At 46.9% G+C, this 21,567-nt stretch overlaps 2 long non-coding RNA genes across 2 annotated transcripts; one reads left to right on the top strand and one right to left on the bottom strand.

Moving 5' to 3' along the window:
• The first annotated feature begins 281 nt into the window (after nucleotides 1-281).
• On the top strand, nucleotides 282-4,516 carry LOC127299886 (uncharacterized). The gene is made up of 5 exons (XR_011744975.1): nucleotides 282-1,158; nucleotides 1,259-1,676; nucleotides 3,524-3,947; nucleotides 4,028-4,132; nucleotides 4,234-4,516. It is a non-coding gene; the product is annotated as an uncharacterized lncRNA (long non-coding RNA).
• A 15,185-nt stretch (nucleotides 4,517-19,701) lies between these two features.
• Nucleotides 19,702-21,165, bottom strand: LOC127304809 (uncharacterized). Its single transcript, XR_007853542.2, has 2 exons — nucleotides 21,043-21,165; nucleotides 19,702-20,788 (listed from the first exon to the last, which is right to left on the bottom strand). It is a non-coding gene; the product is annotated as an uncharacterized lncRNA (long non-coding RNA).
• Between the last annotated feature and the right edge of the window lie 402 nt (nucleotides 21,166-21,567).

Raw genomic sequence — 21,567 nt, forward strand, 5'->3', positions numbered from 1 at the left:
TGGATTAACAACATGTTGACACGTAGGTTCTATGGTGGTTAATTTCTGCAGCGTTCCTTCTGTGTGTAGTTTAGGTGCTGTCTTAGAATTTTCAAAGTTCGTTCTTACTGCTTCTCTCTTACCTGGGTGATGATCTGAGTGGATGTAGCTGTTTTTGGACCGCTATGAGGCATGCAGTCAAAGCGGTGCTACCATGCCCACGAACTGGTTTTCATGTCCCTCCTGTCGGCATCTGTGCTGCCTTATTTTTTTTGTCTCACTCCACGTACCTTTTTCAGGAATCTTCTTCTCCTATCTCGATCTATGCCCGAGCCCAACCGATCCCCTGTCTTCTCCACCGGCCTCCCCGTGCCCTCAACCTTCCGGGGGCGCGCTCAACTTTGCCTGGCCGAGAAGTTTGAGTTCCGCCAAGCCCCAGCCCCTCGCCTCTCCTCGCCACCGCCGGAAACTGCCATGGTGGTTGCGCCCCGCCCCCCTCCCCATCCATAGCAAAGGAGGCAGGGGAAGGTCTGGTTTGCGCCACCTATGGAGAGGCGGTGGTGCGAGGCATGGAGCACAACGAAGAAGTCGAGGATCCTATGCGCGATGGACGGAACCGGAATCGGGGTTCCGGCCTGCAGCGGGCGGTCCTTGCCGGTGCTGCGTGGACTGCATCCTACCGGCGCGTACTTGCATCATCACGCCGCTCAGATCGGGCGGCGGCAGCTTTTGGGATCAGCTCCGGCGGACGCTAGCTGCTCTTCGTCTGGCCGCTAGGAGGTGCAAGGAGGTTGGGGCGGAGGCCCCGGAGTTGATCTATTTGTTTGTGATGGTAAGGGGACCTGCACATTGATCTACTTGTGGACCCGTGTGGCGGCATGGTCGGTTAGGTGGTCGTCTTCGTGGTGGTGGACGGATCTCCTCCCTGCCAAATCTCTCTGTCGAACTATTCTGAGCTCTCCCCTAACCGAGCTCTCCGTGGTTGCCGGCCGCCGGCCTAGCTCCGGCGCCGTCGCCGGTTGGTCGTCTCCGCGTGCTCGGCCTGCCTATCGTGCGTGCTGCCCCAGCCGACGCCCTGCGCGGGTAGGTGGAGATGAGCCGTAGTTGTGGGTTGTTCCACCGGTCATCAAGCCCAGCACCGTCGTGCAGCCGACCGCCGGCTTGGTTTGTGTTCTTTCAGTACGTTTTAACCTTTTCCCGATCTTTGATTCGGCTTTACTTGCTTACGCCCATGGTCAGTGGTCTTGCCTATGTTGCAACTGGATGTGCTCTTTTTCAGTTGACGAGATCCAAGGAAGGCCGCTGGTTTGGAGTGAAGGACTGAAGGCTGATGCGCCATGTCCGTCCGGCCGAGTACCTCCTCCTTGCAGATGCAGCTGGAGGGCACGCCCAGAGCATGTACCACCCCAGCTGCACCCAATCGTGTGTCTCATCATTGGAGCAGCAGTGTGAGTTTATTTTGCCAAAATCATCTTTCTGGATTTGTCTTTTTGTGCATCCGTTAGTTGTTTCCTTTCTACATTTTGCTCCCTCAACTTAACCTTAAACTCTATTTTTGTTACTGTTTTAATCACTTATTTGATGGTTCAGTAAGCTGGTCCAATCTCGTGAAAGCAACTAGCAGAAAATTAATATGTGAAGACATCATGAAATGAAGGAAGAGCCAGCCTAGGGAAATTGCAATGTTCATATATCATGTAAGTATATAATTGTTGAACCTCCAGATATTTTTAGTTGTTCATTTATGTTTCATGAGCATTGGTTTTTGTGCATTCAGTGTGTTGGTACCTCTGATTTTTTTTATATATTTAGTTGTTTAATGATAAAAATTAGATGGCATCCAAAAGTTCCTTTAAGATCAAGATCATTGCACGAAAAGAGCTGCTACAATATTTTACTTTGGTGGTGGATTCACTGCATTTGAATTGTGAATAACATCCAATTAGTAATTATATTGGAACATTAGTGTTCTACTGTTCTCTCTATCCTTGCTTCCATTATTCCTGTTTTAGCATCTCAGCTAAATGTTCAATGGGCAAACATATACTTCTAACTGCATTTATTTGACAGCTTGATTTTGCAATCAGATCAAAATATAGATTTGACCGTATAATATCTAGAAATAAAGTAGTTTGCCCATAGGTATTCCATTTTTGTCTGTAGCACCAATAATGTGTTGCTTTTCTCATGGTATTATAGTCAATACAACTGAATTTCATGTTTTGTCTTTTGCTTGGAGAAATCCTCTTACTTTCAATTTTCGTGAGACACTGATGCAATTAATTATTTTGTGGTACCAAAGGATAATCTGAAGATTCTTGAATTGTTACGCATTTCTCTCTCTTGCAGTTCCATTTATACAAGTAACATCACAGAAGAGTAATCATACACTTTTTTGCAGGGCGGCAAAGATGAATGCTTTGTATGTGTCATTCATATGTAATTAGTAGGTTTCTTTCGGAATATTAGTGGTTCTCCATATCCTTGCTTGCGTTATACCTGTTTTAGCATCTCAGCTAAATGTTCAATGGGCAAACATATGCTTCAAATTCCTTTTTATTTGACAGCTTGGTTTTACACTGAGGTAAAAAAACTCAAAATATAGATTTGACCATATAATATCTAGAAATAAATAGGTATTCCAGTTTTTGTCCAAGGTGCAGCGTTGTTCGTAGCACCATTAATGTGTTGATTCTCTCATGGTATTTTAGTTAATATAAATGAATGCCATGTTTTGTCTTTTCTTTTGAGAAATCCTCTTACTTTCAATTCCCCTGAGACACTGATGCAATATATTATTTCGTGACAGCATGGCTATGTGCCATAGATTCCTTGAAATAGAACACACTAAGAACTATATTTGTGTCCTTTGGTTCCGATTAGTTTTATCTTTGCTCTACAAGTAGTTCCTCTCAGAAGTTGTCTGGTTCTTTTTTGGTACAGACCTTTACATTTCAGCCCAATTACTTATAAATTTACCATGAGTTGGTCGCACTAGAAGTACACATCAGCCAGCACCAGCCATTACTTGCTTCACGAAAACAATTGCACATATTTCAGTATATCTTTTCATTGTTATTTTATCACTGGAACTTAACATTGCAGCCTGACTTCTGGAATTTTGCTTAGAATAAACCTTGAAACGGAAAAAAGTGATACTAATTCAACTATGCGAAAGGATACTACTTTTTTTTATAGTTATAATGTTTCATTAGATGTGTTAATGTAAGCATCCCTTTGAATATACGGTATGTGATTCTTAAGTTTATTTTTAATTAGTACGGCGGACTTTGCAATGCATTGTTTGATTGTTGATAGTTTTTAGTGTCCACTGAACACAAATGAAGCATGAACCATTCCTTACATATATATACCTCCTGCTGTGGCATTGCTACCAAACTCTGATCACTTGTCTACTGTAGTTGATGCAGTTTATGATTTATTTTCAGAAAATTATTTGGAATCTTCCTATTTAGCACAAGGTGCTATGGTTTGACCTAATAATAATGCACCAGACGCAATGAATGACTATGGTTTTTTCTAGGGTCCTTGGGTTGCAAGGGAATTTGATAGTTGTGACACTATCTTGTGGTGGCGTAGGTTTATTGTACCCTCTGAAATTCATGTACTGCTGAACTTGGTAATTTCCCACACCAGAAGATCTCTTTGAAGGTTGGTGTCCCTATAATGTTATTGAATAAAACAATCAGTGTACAGGGTTGTGCAACGGAACCTCTCTCATATTTACAGGGTTAAGGTTAGACACTGGACACGGTAGGTGTTTATTTATCCAAACCTGTATTTTCCCATGAAGAGTCTTGAGAGTCACAGTGGAGAAAAAGATTGTAAATACTTGCACTAGACGACAGTGGTGTTGCAACTACTGAAACTACAATTATCTTAGACCGGGGGTACTGGAGCATCTGTAAGAGTATGCACCTCAGATCATATCATGGTTGCGTGCGAAAGTAAGTAGTACTACCTAGGTCCACACACCTTTTAATTATCATACTTGACTATTGTTTGATTGAATTATATTCTTGTAAAGAAATGCCCGCAACAACCTCCGGGGACCGATCTCTGTGGATTCTTCGTTTGCGAGTACATCCGCAGAATTGTCAACGAGAGAACGAATAATGAAAGAAATAAAGAGGTACAAAAACAATCTTCACAAAATTGTTTTGTTATCATAAGTTGTGCTGAGTTTCAGTAATAGTTGTTTCATGTATTCATTTGTATCTTATTCTTTTATAGTTGGCAAGAAAGCGGAACAAGCTCTCAATCGATGACCGCTTCATAGCAATAGGCGAGGAATTGGCGGGATTTTTCCTTCGGGACGTCATACCACAACTCGCAGAGCACCACTATGAATGAAGATGTACATGTTACATATATAGTTGACTCGAAGAGTACCACTATGCTACATGTAATAGACATATATAGAGTACGCCTCGGAGAGCACCACTATGCATGAAGATCGATCTTCATGCATAGTGCTACTTAATTTGCGATCTCATGCAATAACATGTGTGTTATATTATATGCACCAACTTGCTATGCATCATCTTGATCTTCATGTACTACCTAAACCCAAACGCGTTTCTGGTGCATCGACGCGATATGAAACAAACCGATATCCCTAAACCTCTCCCAAACCCTAAAAAGCCAATTCTCTGCCGCGGCAGAGATTTGGGCAAATTCCCTGCCGCGGGGGGAACCTTTGGTACCGGTTCGTATTACCAACCGGTACCAAAGATCCTTAGCCCTGAGCTCTCCTGGTGGCCCACGTGGAGGCCCCTTTTATACCGGTTCGTAAGCAACCGGTACGAAAAGGGGGGGGGGGGGGGGGGCTTTAGTGCCGGAAGTTTTATACCGGTTGCAAAACCGGTACGAATGCCCCTCTGGAACCGGTACGCATGGACGTTTTTCTACTAGTGGCAGGTACATCTATGAACTTAGACATAGCTTCATGCATTCAGATAATTAAAATGTTTCATCTCTCTTTATTTACACTGTTGATTTCATGTGGAACTAATTAGGTTCCGTTCTATTCTGTGCTTCATCTATTCAATATGATCATTTATTTTGTCTGCCACTTCTATACCATGGCACATTTGTTAGACTGTGCAATTAATTTTGGAATAAACCTCCCGTGAGTAAAAAAAGGTTTCTGTACAACAAAGACACTAATTATGAACTTTTTTCCTTGAAGAAAACACCGGAATCTCAGCTCCAGATTATAAGTTGTTCTGAAAGAGAGAAGTAACGGAGTATCCAAACCGATCAAACAGACATTCTGCATCGAGGTATCCATTTTGTCAGCACCTGCACCGAGAATACCATGTCAAGTGTTATTCGTCTATTTACCGCTGTAGTATGGAACATCGCCAACACGCCACAGTGTCAAGCATTTAAGTATCCATGCAATTCTACCAAAAATATTATCCACCTGCGTGACATCAAGTATCTAAGTATCCATGTACAATTACTGTAACGACCCTTTTAGCTAAATTTATGTGTAGTCAACTAATCCCTTGGGCTTAATTGTCATATTTGGTAGATCAAATCAATTTTTACTTCCATGTTACTTACAGCTGGTGCCCTAAATTTCTCAATATTATCGTATACTCATGAATGGAGAGTACACCGGCAAATTGCCCAATATCCTCCATGAAGACAACAAGTCCACAACTCTTGCAGTAAGAGAAAAAAAAAGGAGTAGGACACTTGCGTCCTTGTGGAGGAAGAGGAAAACGTACAATTGAGGTCTCCAAGACCCAGAACAGCAACACACCAGTCCTAGAGAGCTTTAGTCAGTAAAATTGCACCGTATTTTTATATAAAATAGAACCTGCTAGCTTCAGTGTGCTGCTTAGGTAACATGTATTTTTATATTAAATAGAACCTGCTATCTTCAATGTGCTTCTTAGGTAACATAGACCAGTAAATAAACTATGTAATACCGATTATTTAGTAGTGCATGCACTGTTTATGTCACATAATTTCATGGGCTATGTAATTACTTATTGCAAATTTGCAGTACTACATAGCCTTTGTTCTTCTGTATGGATGCACCTACCAGGTCAAATCATTTAACAGTGGCTTCACAAAGTATTTTTGAACATATGTATCATTCATGGGTGCACGCCACATAGGCAAAAAAAAAAAAACACAACCAACACGAAACGCTGCAAAGCTCTATCACTATGCCTCTAGAATATGTCCATGTCGCCAAACACATCATCCAAAACCACACACGCAGCATACAATATCCCACAGCCCATTGACAAATATAACTACCATATAAAAATAAAACGACACACAAGTAGATCCTTACACACAATTCTAAATAGACAAAACAAATTAACTATAACCCACAAATGTTTACCACTGCCAAAAAATATCGTCAACCATCCACCATATGGCGCGGCGTGCCGCCGCGCCTTCCATTGCTAGTAGTTCGAAAAATCCAACCTTCCCTAGCTATCCGACCCAACCAGGATGTGGTTGTCCGTTTTGATCGGCGCGCGGAAGTGGCATGGACCACTCAGCTCCCGAAAGTTAGCGACACAAAACAAACAAACATAGGTAGATTTGAGTTTCGTTAAACTTAGATAGTGTTCATCACATGGAATTTAAACATAAACTACGATGGCCGTATGTACTTGCCGTCTTGCGCCCTAGACACCACGGCTACTCCTCGTCGTCATCCGCCTCGGTGGGGCCGGAGGGGACGACCATATTGATGTGTGCCTCCACTGCTTGGAGCGTTGCAGCCAAATCGGCATGACGATGCTTTATCCTGGCTATCCCGCTGCTCGGTCTCTCTCATCACATTTCTCCTTTCAGCGCAATAGCGCTGCTATCATTTTAGCGTCACGACATGCTCTATTCCTCTTTATTACCATAGCCTTCTCGACGTCGAACTGGGATTTCTCCCCCCCCCCCCCCCCTCTCTCTCCCCTCTATCTCCCTCTGTCTATGCCGCCTCCAAAGCCACCACCGCATCCTCCATCTCTCGGTTCTTCGCGTCAACCTTTTGTGTCGGCTCCGCCTCGCCTCCACCACCACCTCGCGCTTTTGACGGGTCATCGCATCTAGGGATCAGTGCACCACATTGCGTCTGGCTGTCGTGGTCGCCGAATTTGCACCCTAATGTCTGATAGGTATGGCCGCACGGGAGCCATGAGCTGGTGGGCAGACACATCACGGTGGTGGTCTCGAACGATACGAGTAGGTCCCGCTGCTCATCCCCGGACGTCAACCTCGTCGTCGAAGTCCTGTAGGTTATCGATGTCGTTCGCGGGCTCCTGCGTCATTGCCATCATCAGTGCATCGGCCTCCGCTTGAGTCGCCGCCATGGCCTCCTCACGAGCACCACCATATTGCATGTTGTGGTCTCCGCCAAAGCCCCAATCCCTTTGTGGTACAACCCAAATGTAGCCTCGTGGCCCTCATCCTCCTTGTACGTGGCGATCTCCGTCATATCCTCCGCATTGAATGCCTCCCCTATGGCGATCGTTGTCATGTGTGTAATGCTCGCATGCCATCCGGGTGATCTTGGCTTAGGTGTGTTCTTAGAGCGAGGGATTGTTGATAGCTATCTAGGGTTTGTCGGTCGATACCGCGGCAACGTCGTTCTTATGCCCCCACGGCCAGGGCAGAAACTAGTGGCCACGTGAGAAGCCGCAGTAGCAGTTGGCGACGGGTCGTGTCGGCATTAAATTCGTCACGGTTGACAAGGCAAGATATAAAAATCGTGTTGGAGATCTTATTTTCTATCTGTGGCCGATGCAAACGGACACATCCTCAGGTTGTCGGCACAATACACTGTACGTTGTACCACGTTACTTTTATAACTAGATGACACCCCGCGCGTTGCAGCGAGAAATTATAGAAACTATACAATTACCTATTCGTTTTAGAACCGATACGATACATAAGCTGGTGTCATGTGAAGCAAACTATAGTGTGGCGTTGAACTCGATTGATAAATAGTTACTTCTTCCGCCACAGACCTGCCTGCCTTTAGAAACTTCAATCTGCGTAGGCGCTTCCCTCCAGAACATCAGCATAAACTATTAAACTCGTTAGCCAAATTGTAGGGAAGGGCCGTAGGGACACCCAACGCAATTGGCAAATAAAAGGGAGTGACGTGGAGGCACCACAGCTCAAAAAAATCAAGTAGTGGAGGCTTCCTATTTAGAGATAAAAGATAAGAGCATCTCCATCGGCGGCCCCCAAATAGGCGTCGGCAGGGGCGCCGGTACTGCCGTATGGGGGCGCCGGTAGAGCATCCTCTATTTGGGGATGCTGCTCCCACACCAGCGCCCCCAAACCGGCGGCCCCGATATATTTAGAAAGTCAAATTCAAATTTTGAAAACGATATTCATATGAAGTTCGAACGAAATTTGTACAAATTTAACGCGAATTCAAACTAATAAACTAAAAAAACATCTAGCGACGCTGGGAGTCGAAGGCGCTGAAGTCTAGGTCGTCGTCGGCGGCGCTAGATGACCTGAAGGACCAACTGTCGGCCTCCTCCTCGTCGGCCTTCTCCGCCTTTGGCGCCGGTAGCTCGAATGTTCCGGCGAGGTCGACGTAGTTGGCACCGTGGTCCCTAGCGGACCACACCGCCGCCTGCCGCGGGTCGATCGGGATATGCCGGTAGTCTTCGTCGATGGAGCAGCCGAGGATGAAGTTCTGGCCGGGGAACTCCTCGTCGTCGTCGCCACGGAGGGCCGCCTGCGCCTCGACCTCCTTCTCCCACCATTGCTTATTCGCCGGCGGAAGTGGTGGCGAGGAGCCCTCCTCCTTGACGAGGTAGCGGCGGCCTGATCCCTTCGTCCGACGGGCCGGGGCAGAGGACGCGCGCCTCGCCTCGTCGTGGATGACGACGCCTCTGGAAGTAGGCGCAGACGTGGCCGAGCGCGTGCACGCGACGGTAGACGACGATCCGGTGCGCGAGCTTACAGACGCCGCAGTCCTTTCCGGCGCCCTCTGTAGGGTCGGCGTCGGCGCCATGCTCACCGCCTGCGGGAAGTACACCGGCTCCCGTTGCCCGCGGACGCACGAATGGAAGCTGTACTGGCGGAGCATGTCGTCGATGTCGCGGCCGTACCACCAGGCACGGTGGCTGACGTTGTTGAACCAACCGCCCAAGCGGTTATTCGTCCGCGCGAGCTCGACAGCGCGCTCGTCTTCGAAACGCCGTGCCCAGGCCAGGCTGTCGAGGGCATTGCCCGGCAGGCTCCTCTGCTCCGGCGTCATCTGGCCCCGCCGTTCCCTGGCGAGGGCCCGCGTCTGTGCTCCTGGCGGTGGTGGCGGTGGCACGGTGAAGCCGCTTGGAGACGTGCCAGCCGTGCGACAACTTGTACTGTACTGGCACGGGGCGGTGCCAGTACAGTACGTCGGCCTCATCGAAGCTAAGCTGCGTCGAGCGGAGCACGCCGCTGCCGCCGACCTGGTCGTTGTGCGCCATCGTTGGCGGGTTGTGTGGGAGATTCGCGCGGAGGTTGGACGGCGGCGGCTAGGGTTGGACGGTGGGGAAAAGCGAGAAGTGCGCGCCGGTGGGGTTTTAAGGGAGGCGGCGGACGCGCATGGAAGGCGCGTAGGTAAGGTAGGTGAACACCGTGTGGCCAGTCGCCGCCCTCGCCGTTTGGATTCTCGCGCGGGAGGCCATTAACACCGATGACCAACCTCCCCGAGTCGTGTTCGATGCGAACCGCCGCGTCCTCTCGGTGACAAGGCGCCCTCACTCGCAAAAACCGTCATTCCGCAAGGCGCCGGCGCGCCCTTGACGGAGGGGCCGGCACGGGGTTGCCGGTGATTCTATTAGGGCATCTCCAGCGGCGCGACGCAAACGGACGTTGAGCGACCGTTTGTGTCCGCCGTGATCGAAAATGCGTCTGGCACCACCTCCAGCGGGGCGACGCAAAGTGACCGGGCCGTCCGCGGAGACGCAAACCTGGCCCAAATATGCACCAGGTTTGCGTCTCTGCCGACGCTGCACGGACGCGCAAAGTGTCCGCTCGGTCCTCGCACGGGCCCGCCTGGCAGCGGCACAACTGCTTCGTCTTCCGCGCATTACTTCCGGGCGGCGCGCTGCAGCCTTTGTAGGGCCGCGTTAATGGCGTGCCTCGGCTTCCGCGAGCGTGCTCAGCTAGTAGACGTTGCACTGGCAGGCCATTTAAGGCGAGATGGCGTCGGAGCCTCTTAAAGGGCCACAGCCTCATGCCCATGCGGCGGTACCTCCTCCACCGCCGGCGTACGAGCTTCCATGGTCGACGCCGGAGTTGATTGACCTCGTCAGCGACGACGACTAGTAGACAGCACATACTTTTAGCACGTCTTTCTGGCTTTTTTATGTTTTTTTATTCATGTAAGTTATGGCTTCATGAATGAAAAAAAAAATTTATGCGTCGTGCCGCTGGAGCCACCCCGACGCAACCGGACGCCCGAAAGATTTCAACCATTTAGCTCGACGCAAACGGACACGACGCGTCCGTTTGAACGTCCGAAATGCGTCGCGCCGCTGAAGCTGCCCTTAGGCTCGAAAAATAGCCGGCGTCGTTTGAAACGCACCGGTGCGAACCTATTTTATTTTTGCTCCGGGCCGGATGCTCTAAGAAGCCGGTAGGACGCGCTTGGCCGGGAGCGGTCGAGCAGTAAACGGCCGTACGCGAGGGGCGTCAGCTCCGGTGGAGGCGCATCGGAATGCTGGCCTTCACAGTACAGGCAACGCCTGGCCCAGCACATGGCGGTTTTATTGGGATGTACTATGTGGACAGCCTCCTGAATTTACCGCAGCCGCAGCCGGCGTGCATGTGAGTCGCTGGAGAAGACTCCGGCGCCCGTGCCCGTGCGTACGAGCCACCGGGTCGCATCACGCGGCACCTCGCGTAGACAACGCAGCAAAAAACACGGCTTGATGGAGTTTGATTGATGGACCAACGGAATGGATGGTCTATAGAGAACTGGAGAGGATCGACCGTCGATTATCGACCCTGGCTGTTGCTGTTGTTGCGCGATCCATGACGCAGCTTTCTTCCACTCTGGAGTGCTCCCCCAATTCGAACTCAAAACCTGCGCGACCCATCATGCCCACACGCGCACTCGCATCAGTACGTTGCGTGCAACTCAACCATGGAGCTGATGATGCAGTGACGCGGCAGCAGCCATAGCAGAGCAGGAGACTAGCTAGAGGCCGAACAATGTCCAACATGCTTGATGCTTCGTTCGGTCGCTAGCTTTCGTGTGATTGTTTGAGTTTGAACTTTTTCTGCTGCACCTGCGGGTGCTCCTTGGTTCCCGCGCGGTTGGCTACTCCCTCCGCCCCCCTCCAACGACGCATCTAAGAGCATCTCCACCGACGCGTCTCAAATAGGCGCTGGCAGGGGCGTTGACACCTTCGTTTGGGGATGCTGGCACAACATCCTTCATTTGAGGCAAGTGCTTCCACACCGGCGCCCCTAGACAGACGGTTCCGATAGATTTTAAAATTTAAATACAAATTTGCAACACGATATTTATACGTATTTCGAACGAAATTTGTACAAATTTAACACGAATTCAAACTAAAATACTAAAAATAAACATCTAGCGGCGCGGGGAGTCGAAGGCGCTGAAGTCCAATTCGTCGCCGCTGGATGACCCGAAGGACCAGCTGTCGGCGTCGTCGCCCTCCTCCTCCTTTGGCGCCGACAGCTCGGATGGTCCGGCGAGGTCGACGAAGTTGGCGCCGTGGTCCCTGGCGGACCACACCGCCGCCTGCCGCGGGTCGATCGCGATGTGACGGTAGTCCTCGTCGACGGAGCGGCCGATGATGAAGCTCTGGGCGGGGAACTCCTCCTCGTCGTCGTCTCCACGGAGGGCCGCCTGCGCCTCGGCCTCCTTCTCCCACCATTTCTTCTTCGCCGGCGGAAGTGGTGGTGACGCGTCCTCCTCCTTGACGCGTGAGCGGCGGCCCGACCCCGTCGTCCGACGAACCGGAGCAGAGGAGGCGCGTCGCGTCGCGTCGTCGCGGATGACGACGCCTCCGGAAGGAGGCGCGGGCGCGGCCGAGCGCGTGCGCCCGACGGCAGACGATCCGGTGCGGAAGGTTCCGGAAGACGTGGTCCATTCCGACGCCCTCTGCGTGGTAGGCGGAGGCACCATGGTCGCTGCCTGCGGGAAGTAGACAGGCTCCCGTTACCCGCAGACGCGTGGATGATACCGTACTCGCGGAGCGTGGTGTCGACGTCGCGGCCGTACCACCAGGCACGGCGGCCGACGTTGTTGAAGCGGCCGCCCGAGGGATTAATATTGTCCGTCCGCGCGAGCTCGACGGCGTGCTCGTCAACGAAGCATTGTTCCCAGGACGGGCTGTCGAGGGCATTCTCCGGGAGGCTCCTCTCCTCCGGCGTCATCTCGGACCGTCGTTGCCAGGCGAGGGCCCGCGTCTGTGCTCCTCGCGGTGGCGGCACGGCGAAGCCGCCGTTGGAGACGTGCCAGTCGTGCGACAACTTGTACTGCACTAGCACGGGGACACGGTGCCAGTACAGCACGTCGGTCTCGTCGTACGACAGCTGCGTCAAGCGGAGGATGTCGTCGTCGTTGCCGCCGGCCTGATCGTTGTGCGCCATCGCGTTCGCTTGCGGGTGGAGGTTTCGCGCGGAGGTTGAGGACGGCGGCGGCTAGGGATGGACGGCGGGGGAAAAGAGAGGAGTGCGTGCTGGTGTGGTTTTAAGGAAGGTGGCAGACGCGCACTGAAGGCGTGTGGGCAAGGTAGGTGGACGCCGCGTGGCCAGTCGCAGCTCTCGCCGTTTTGGTTTCCGTGCGGGAGGCCATTAACGCCGATAACCAACCTCTCCGCGTCGTTTCCGATGCGAACCGCCGCGTCCCTCGCTGACAAGGCGCCCCCACCCGCGAAAATCGTCGTTCCGCAAGGCGCCAGCGCGCCCGATTCACGCTCTTGGCGAAGGGGCCGGCACGGGGTTGCCGGCGATTCTATTGGGATTCAAAATTGGCCGGCGCCATTTAAAGTGCGCCGGTGCAAGCCTATTTTCGTCCCCGGCCCTCAAATTGCTATCTAAACCACTATCGGAGGCATCGGTGGAGATGCTCTAAGCATGCACCAGAGCTCGCTGCCGGCTAGACGGCCCACGGTATAAGTGCGTGCTCATGCAAAAGGAAAAAAAATTGGGCCTGAAACCAATACCTTTAAGTTATAGACAGGTCGGAAGTTTGGAGTTTGCTTCAGACTCTTCGTTCTGAACTTATCATTTTTCATTAATCTACTCGCTCCAATTCATATTATTTATCACTAAATATAGATGTATCTATACATATTTTAATTCTAAATACATTTATTCTAGTGACATGTAATATGAATCAGAAAAAGTACATTATTTTGAATTTGGTCTGAAAAAGAGACACATGTACATATACGTCCACCCACGTAGCTTCGTGCTCATGCTCATGCTCACGTCATCGTGTTCTGACTCTACTCTTCCTTTGTGTTCCGGTGAGCGCGGGAATCATGTTTAGGAAATGGTAAATACTATACTACGGAGTCCGATGACAGTGGTTTGGTCGGACCTCTCCAACAACGTCGATGTAGCTTCCAATCGGACGGTTCCCATTTAACCTTTTGCAAGCTAACGAAGCATGCTTTTTCCAGAACCAAATCGCGAAATTTTTGGCAGTTACTCACCGGACTCCCGTAACGCCTCCCAATCCATGTGAGCGAAATCAGCCCCGCCGCCGTGTGACCCTCCAAGCCCCATCGCCCTGCTTTCCGTCGACCAATTCTCTCCTCCCATCGCCCCGATTCTCCCACCGCGCTTCCTAATCCAGGTCGAGCACCGGTGGCCGCGGATGGTTTTCTTGCTCGCCGGCGGCACGCATGGGCTCTGACTGCATTACTGATTGGCGGCCGACGAAGTAGGGTTCGAGGCAGCTCTATCCCGACGAAGCTCAGCGCTGGAGGCTACTTCCACCTCTCAAGGTCACAGTTTCGCCCTCTGTTTCGCCCCCTTCAACGGCTACGCGGCCTGGGGAGAAGGTAATGGGCAAAAGATACACCTAAGGTATCCATGTATTATTTCTGAATCTTATGAACATAAAGGTATTGCAGTTCACTAACATATGGAATTCTGGATTCAATTTTTCCAGAGGAATAGTTGAGTACCGTGAGCAATTCCATATCGTGGCCATGTAGTGTATATCCTAGTTTATAGATCTTTACATGGTAACAATTGATTTTTTTTTTTATGTTTCCACATACTGCTTATTCAAGCTTTTCGCGTGTAAGGAGTATGCTCTGATGAAGTTGAAGTTGGTACAATCTTTTAACAATCGGCGGAACCATTGTTACATTATATATTATAAACTTGACTGCTTCTATGTTGATTACAACATGCTTCTTACAAACAAAATGATGTTTTATATTTCGATGCTTCCAAATTTTCATCCTGATTCATATACCTAGCGGATTTTCTATGTTTGTCATATATTCGAGTCACATAATTTCCTACATATTGTGGTGTAATATAATCTTACTAGTAGCTAGTTTGGGGAATCAAATTGATGCTTGCTATAGTGCGAGAACTATTTTTTACATGTTTCCATGTTCTACTTGTTTATGTCGTGTCGGATTTATATCCATGCTTCATGTTTACAATGCCTTTCCAGTACACCGATGGTGATGGTGAAGTTGGGTAACACTTCCACATAAAATTGACAGCAACCATTGTATTTTTACAATGTTCAAATATGCATGCTACTACATAGATTTTAATATGTTTCATACAAAAAAAATTGATGCTTCTGGTTTCCATCATTCCATATTAATGTTTATAAATTTTCATAACTTCTGAATGTTTGCTTCCACATAGTTTTCTGCAGTCTCACACATCAACATGCTTCTTATTTTTTTTGCAGCAAACATCTACAAAATGACCAAGGATGCCAAACCAGATAGTATGCTGAAGAGTCGTTTCTCATTGGCTCGGTTGATGGACATAGTGCTTGGCCTTAAGGATCCTTGGAGAGAACTCATAATTATTGCTCGAGGGTCTTATGTTTGCCCATCATACTCATACAATGTGCAAAAGCTGGGAAGGCAAACAAGTAATTTCGGATGAAATTGATATGTACATCAAAGGAGGATGCACCCACATGCTGGAGGCAAGTATAGCTCATTCAAATTTCAAAATTATATATGCTTCCAGCACAGATGAATTATACTGAGACAACACTTGTTATGTGCTTCGAAATATCTATGCTTCCAATACAAATTGGTTACATTGAGATAGAACTATAATTCCTTGCTTAGATATATCAGTGCTTCCACTTCCATATTTATATACTTCCAGTAAAGATGATTTGTGTCGAAATAGAACTAAATTCATGCTTCTAAATACATATGCTTCCTATTAGGGTCTAAGGTTTAGGTATTAGGTAATTTTGAGAGAAATCGTTATTCATTTTAGGTTTTATAGTTTTCTGCTTTGACACACTATTTGGTATGATGCGTGGTCTTGATTTTTATGATTCGAATCAACCTGCTTTCAAAGCATATATTTTTCTTACTTCCAGTAGTTGTTACTCATGCCTCATTTGTTCCCCACATGTGCTTCTAATGTACACTTTTCTGCCACAAGGAAATAAATTTTGCCAATTCAAATAAGTATGCTTTCACTGCTTATGAAGCATGCTTCCTTGATTTTTGAGTTATGCTTCCAATATACATATGCTCTGCGACATCACTCAAATCACAAATTTCAGTACCCAAAATTTGTCCAGAAGCATGCCAATTTGCAAAAAGGAAATTTCTCTAGGAAATTATATATGCTCTGATGGCATCGAACCGTTGCTTTACGCCGACCAAGTTTTCCTAATTGATTGTTTTCTTCAACTACTGCCATTGTGTGATGCTCTCATCGTACAATAATTTTGCTTCAAATGCTAGTAGTATGTGCTTCAACCATGTGTGTTTGCTTGACACACAGTTTCTAACTGATACTTCAACCTTTCTTATTGCTTGGACGTGCTTCGTGTTACTAATTGATGCTTCTATTATATAAACATAATTATGCCTAACCTGCTTCTAGTTGTATGTCTAGTGATGTTGCTATACTGCCGAGTACGCCACCGTTGGACACCAATGCCTTGTTGAGGAGGAGCTTGCAGCGCATGGGAGATCGTCCATGATCAGCCCATACAATGGTCAATGAGGCAGCTGGTTAAGGAGAAGTGAAAACATTGTTGTGTAATAGTGTTTAATTTTTTCACTACAAGAGTTGTAATTTTTGTTTCAATCAAATTAATTTTTTCATTGCTTCATGCTTCATGTTGTGCTTCCACAAAATTCTTTTGTGAAGCATATATTTTCATCGGACTGAAATTTGTTTTGGTTGCATCAAAAGTTGTGTTCATAGATCGAATATACTAACATGGATAAATAAATATTTCTATTGGTTGTAGAAAGAGTTGTCGATGATGCAGCCAATATGTTCCTAGCGCCACAAAAATGATGCTTCCATTTACCAAGATGAGTCCTTTCTTGGTCCAAAAACATGTCGCCATTGCAAATGAATGGAATCTGAAAAAAATGATGCTTCCATTAATCAAGGCGAACGTTTCTATCATCAAAAAAGATGCGTATTGCAAATACAAATCGTGACTTTTTTTTCTACATTTATTTTTTAGGAAGCAAATTACTAAATCACGCTCCTGTTATTATTGAAGCAAAATTATATTTATTACTTTAAAACATCAAATTGTATTGAAAATAAATTGATCTGGAAGGAACAAAATAAGGAAAGAGATTAAGCTGCTTGGAAACACGGTTTATCAGATCCCAGATTTATTAGTCGCCTAAAATCTGGTATCATTTGTGGAAACATTTAGGAGGAAACAAATTATAATTCACAATTAGCTGAGATCCGCATGATCTGTTTCGGAAGCATGCAATCTGGCCTACCATTTACGGAGGCAGTCACACGCGGGATTGGTGTAAGGGTATATTGCCCCTATGTGTGGTTTTGGTAATTAATGACAACCCCTATGGACTAATGTTTTCATTGAGTTTATATGAAGGAATATTCCATAGGTACTACTTGTACTCCATGTGTTGGATTCAAGTATGGATGCCATGAAGATAAAGGTATACCTTGTGTATTGGCATCAAGATCATCGGTATGAAGATATATATGTGATATGATCAAGAAGAAGAAATGAAGATGGAGTTCTTATGTGGAACTCAATACTAGCCATGCTCTATCTTAAGTGAGTATGAGAAGATACAAGGTTGAGTTGGGCAAGTTCAAGATGAGCATCTTGAGTGGATCACATGCTTGAAGCTTACCGTCCATTTGGTGATAATGGACATGTGAAGATGTGCATCAATGGAGCTTTCCCATCATAGTGTATGGGGGAGCATTTGTGAGTCTTCACGAAGCAACATTGATCAAGTGAGGCATTCCGGCTTGTGTAGAGCTTGAAGTGTTATCATCAAGATCAAGCGGGATGCGCAAGGAAAAGGTATGACCTTGATAGGTTTTCCTTTTACCGGTCTCAAGGTGGTTGTTGGGAGACCGGATTATAGGATAAATAGCCGCACTATTAAGAGGGGCTTTCGGTTGAGTAACTTGATCACATCGTCTTAGGGAGCTTAATCCTTTGCATACTTTGCATATCCTTATTGCTTCTTGGTATTTCTCTGTGTGAGGTTCTTGAGCTTGTTGCTAGCTTTACAACAAGCCCAAGTTCATCGAAAACGGAATCCGCATGCATCTTCTATTGCGTTTTCGAGTTTGACGTCTTCACCGTTTCTTGACGGTGGGAGACTCCCTCCCTAAAAACATTTAAAAATATCCTGTGAGGGTTCTATTCGTCGTTATCTTTCCAACAAAATTGGTTTCATATCAATCGGGATCCGGACATAAAAGTTATCACAGTTTTAGTAAAACATGTTTTTCCCTGCTGGCCCGGTTTCTTGCCCGGTTTGACCGGCCTACCAACCGGCCAGTCCGGCGCGCAGTCCGGTCGACCGGTCGCCAACCGGTCGCCAACCGGGCGCCAACCGGATGACCTCCTGGACGACACAAAGTGACCCCGGTCGGGGTCCGGCCTGCCGACCGGTTTGGACCGGCTGGTCCGGACGGCCCGGCCTCAGGCCCGGTTGACCGGCCTCCCCGATGGTTGACTCAGCCCAACTTTTCCTCAACGGTTATATTTGCTCTTGGGCTATAAATAGCCCTTCTTCCACCTTGGGCTGAGTCAGTTCTTCCCCTTTCTTCACCTCCATTGTTGCTCTTGGAAGAACTTGCTCTCCCCTTTGATTCCTCCCATAGTTCTTGCTAATTCTTGAGGGATCTAAGAGAGGAGATCTAGATCTACACTTCCACCAATCCATTTCTTCTCTAAGTGAGGGAAACTCTTGGGATCTAGATCTTGGAGTCTTTTGTTGACTTTCCCCATTGTTCTTCCTCTCCAATCTCATCCTAGCATTTGTTGTTTGGGTGGGATTTGAGAGTGAAGGATTTGAACACCTCTAGTGTTCTTGCTTTGCATCATTGCGTAGTGTTGAGCTCTCCACCACGATTAGTTCGAGTGAGAGACCGTGAGCTTGTTACTCTTGGAGGGAAACCTCCTAGTTGGCTTGGCGGTTGGTGCTCCGGTGATCTCTTCAAGAAGATTGTGAAGAGGCCCGGGCTTCTCCTTCGTGGAGCTTGTGAAGTGGTTGTGGAGCTTGCCATCTCCGGAGCGGAGGAAAAGCTAACCATAAGGAAAGGGCAATTATCCTTCGTGGGTGTGGTTCGGAGAATAGGGTGAGCCTTCGTGGCGCGGGGAATCCTTCGTGGGACCTCCACTCCTCCAAACGTGACGTACCTTGTTGCAAAGCAAGGGAACACGGGAATACATCCTCGTCTCCGCGTACCTCGGTTATTTCTATACCCGAGCTCTCTTTCCTTGTGATAGCCATCGTGCTTGAAGTACATATATCTTGCTATCACTTGTGCTACATATATCTTGTGCCTATCTTGCTTAGCTCTAGTTGCCATTGTTACACTTAGTTGAGCTTAGCATATTTAGGGTTTGTGCTTGTAAACTAAACATTAGTTTAATTCCGCATTCTTACAAGACAAATCCGCAAGAGTTTGTAATTGCCTATTCACCCCCCCCTCTAGGCGACATCTCGATCTTTCAATTGGTTCATTGTGGGGACGGCTTCATCATCGTACGGCCATCATCTGTTCCATCGTGTGGCCACAGCTTGGTCCGATGGAAAGAGAACCATCGGGTTCCGATTCCTAGCGCTGCCCTTAGGAAATCTCTAGCGCCGCCAGATTAGCGACCCGACGATAATGAATTAAAGCTCTCCTTTTCGGATAGAACTAGCAGGGTGGCCCGCGAATTCGCGGGGCTAGACAATATTTGGGTGGTAGATGTTTTAGGGACAACATATTTTGTTGTTTTTATTCAATATTAAAGTATTAATATACACGTTTATTATTTTAATTAAAACTTTAATCCAATAATTATGATCACTAAATTTATTTTCTAATAGTTGTTTGAATGATAATTTTTTTCTCCCATCTGTTAGTTTATACAAAAGTCAGGCTTGCATTCTCGGTAAGTTTTTGAGGCCAGAAATACTAACTGCCCCATTTTGTTTTGCTCTGATTATTTGCTTTGCTAAAATAATGACGTCTCTTATTTGCGTAATAAGCATGTGGTATATAGTTCGTATACATTCATCACATTATCTGGATGCACAATGCATTCACCACATGCTTGACCCAGAACATAACCGAACCTGTTTGAGTCAAGTTGATGCATTGGCCAGCCCGTCTGAACATTTAGTTCATGGAACTTGACCCTAAAAAAGCTCAGCTGAGCACCAACTGATGCAAACCGCCAGTATGATCTACTTAATAGTTTGAACTGAACTATTTCTGATAAAGCGCCAATGCTCCGGATACACTGACAATAGTGGCATGAATGACCCGATTGCCTTTTCCAAAACATATAATTTCATTGACTATCTGAACTTGCTTCATTGCTGTCGAAAGAATGGCTATCCCCATTCTCGGGTTGGATATAATCATCGTGATAGCATACCTGAAACAAAATGAATAAAAACATATAATTAGCTCAAGTGATTAGCACCAAGGTTCTTCTATTGCTAGAAAACATGTGAGTGATCCAGCAGAAATCTGAACTTCCCATTCATCTCACGGACTGAGTTGCCAAGAGCCGGGAACAGCCAGACAAAACACTATAAGCACAAACAGATTTTCTCATTTGCATCAAACATCAGTCTAGATTCGTGTTAATCATCGGTGGTCAAAACACTGTACCAGCCTCGTCTCGGCACGCAGAGGCAAGCAGCGCCAGCTCCACCCGCCCGAGGTGCAGCTGCACCAGCTCGGTCTTGCCTCATTGGGACAGGCAACCACAGCAGCAGCAGAGCTCCACTCGACCAGGCCCTCGCTGGCCTTTTTCTTCAGGGCATGGTGGGTCAGCGCTGTGTCGGCCAGCAGCGACAGCAAAACTATGCTGACCTTTATTATAAGCAGCATTTTTGAAATTGCGGTTGGTAATCCTGTTTTTTTCGTACTCTATACAAATCTGTGACATTACCATGAGCATGCTCTGTGAGTACCAAATAGAGAATTAATGTGAGTTTATAAATACATTACCTCAAATGACCAAGCCCCTACTGGTAGGATAGAAAATTTGTGTAACTCTGAAACTTCCCATGTTCCTGCGCCTTTTTGATCTATATGATGGCCTAGAAAATGGGTACCGTACTGGGACCTGGTTCAGAATATTCAGTAAATACATCCCCTTCACAAATACAAGTTCACGATAACAAATAACATGAATATACTTGCCTGCTAAGAATAAATCTCATATTGCTTTATATAATTGTATTTTAATTGTATTTCAGATCGTGGTTTAGTAGTAATACAGAGTCGCAATAATTTAGAATTAACATGCACAATTTTTTCTGTCTCTGAGATTTCAAACCGATGATAAAAAAAACCCAGGGTAATGTACATATTATGTACCTATTATGTAGCAGTATGTTCCACCACGAATCACTGAAGATCTATTAAGACGATACAACAATACGTAAAGTCCAACAGCGCCATGGTATGAAGAAAGAAATTCATATCAAGAAACCTGCAACAAATTAAATATGTTAACAAACTTATTCATTGTTGTTCGACTGTTCTCCCCTCACCATATCAACATTGAACTTTTTATTTTAAAATAGGGAAATAGATTTTGAGCCCATACCAATTTCACCAGGCGGTTGACCTGGCTTTTTTCTCATGATCTAGCTTTGCTTATTTCTCGCGCACATCGATGACATATCTTGGATCAATAAGTGGACTGTTCTTCAGAGAGCCCATCTGGATAAGCAACTCGTTCTTCAACTGTTCCTGATTTATATTTTTCTTCATCCTCCATAGCTCCAAGGCCGGCTATAGCAGCTTGCAGCCTCGGATAGGTCTTCTTCCAATTCACATATTGATGGATGTTTCTTCATGTAATCTCCTTCCTGGAGCTCACGATTTAACACGTGACGA

This window comes from Lolium perenne, chromosome 5, assembly GCF_019359855.2.
Source record: "Lolium perenne isolate Kyuss_39 chromosome 5, Kyuss_2.0, whole genome shotgun sequence".
NCBI classification, from domain to species: domain Eukaryota; kingdom Viridiplantae; phylum Streptophyta; class Magnoliopsida; order Poales; family Poaceae; genus Lolium; species Lolium perenne.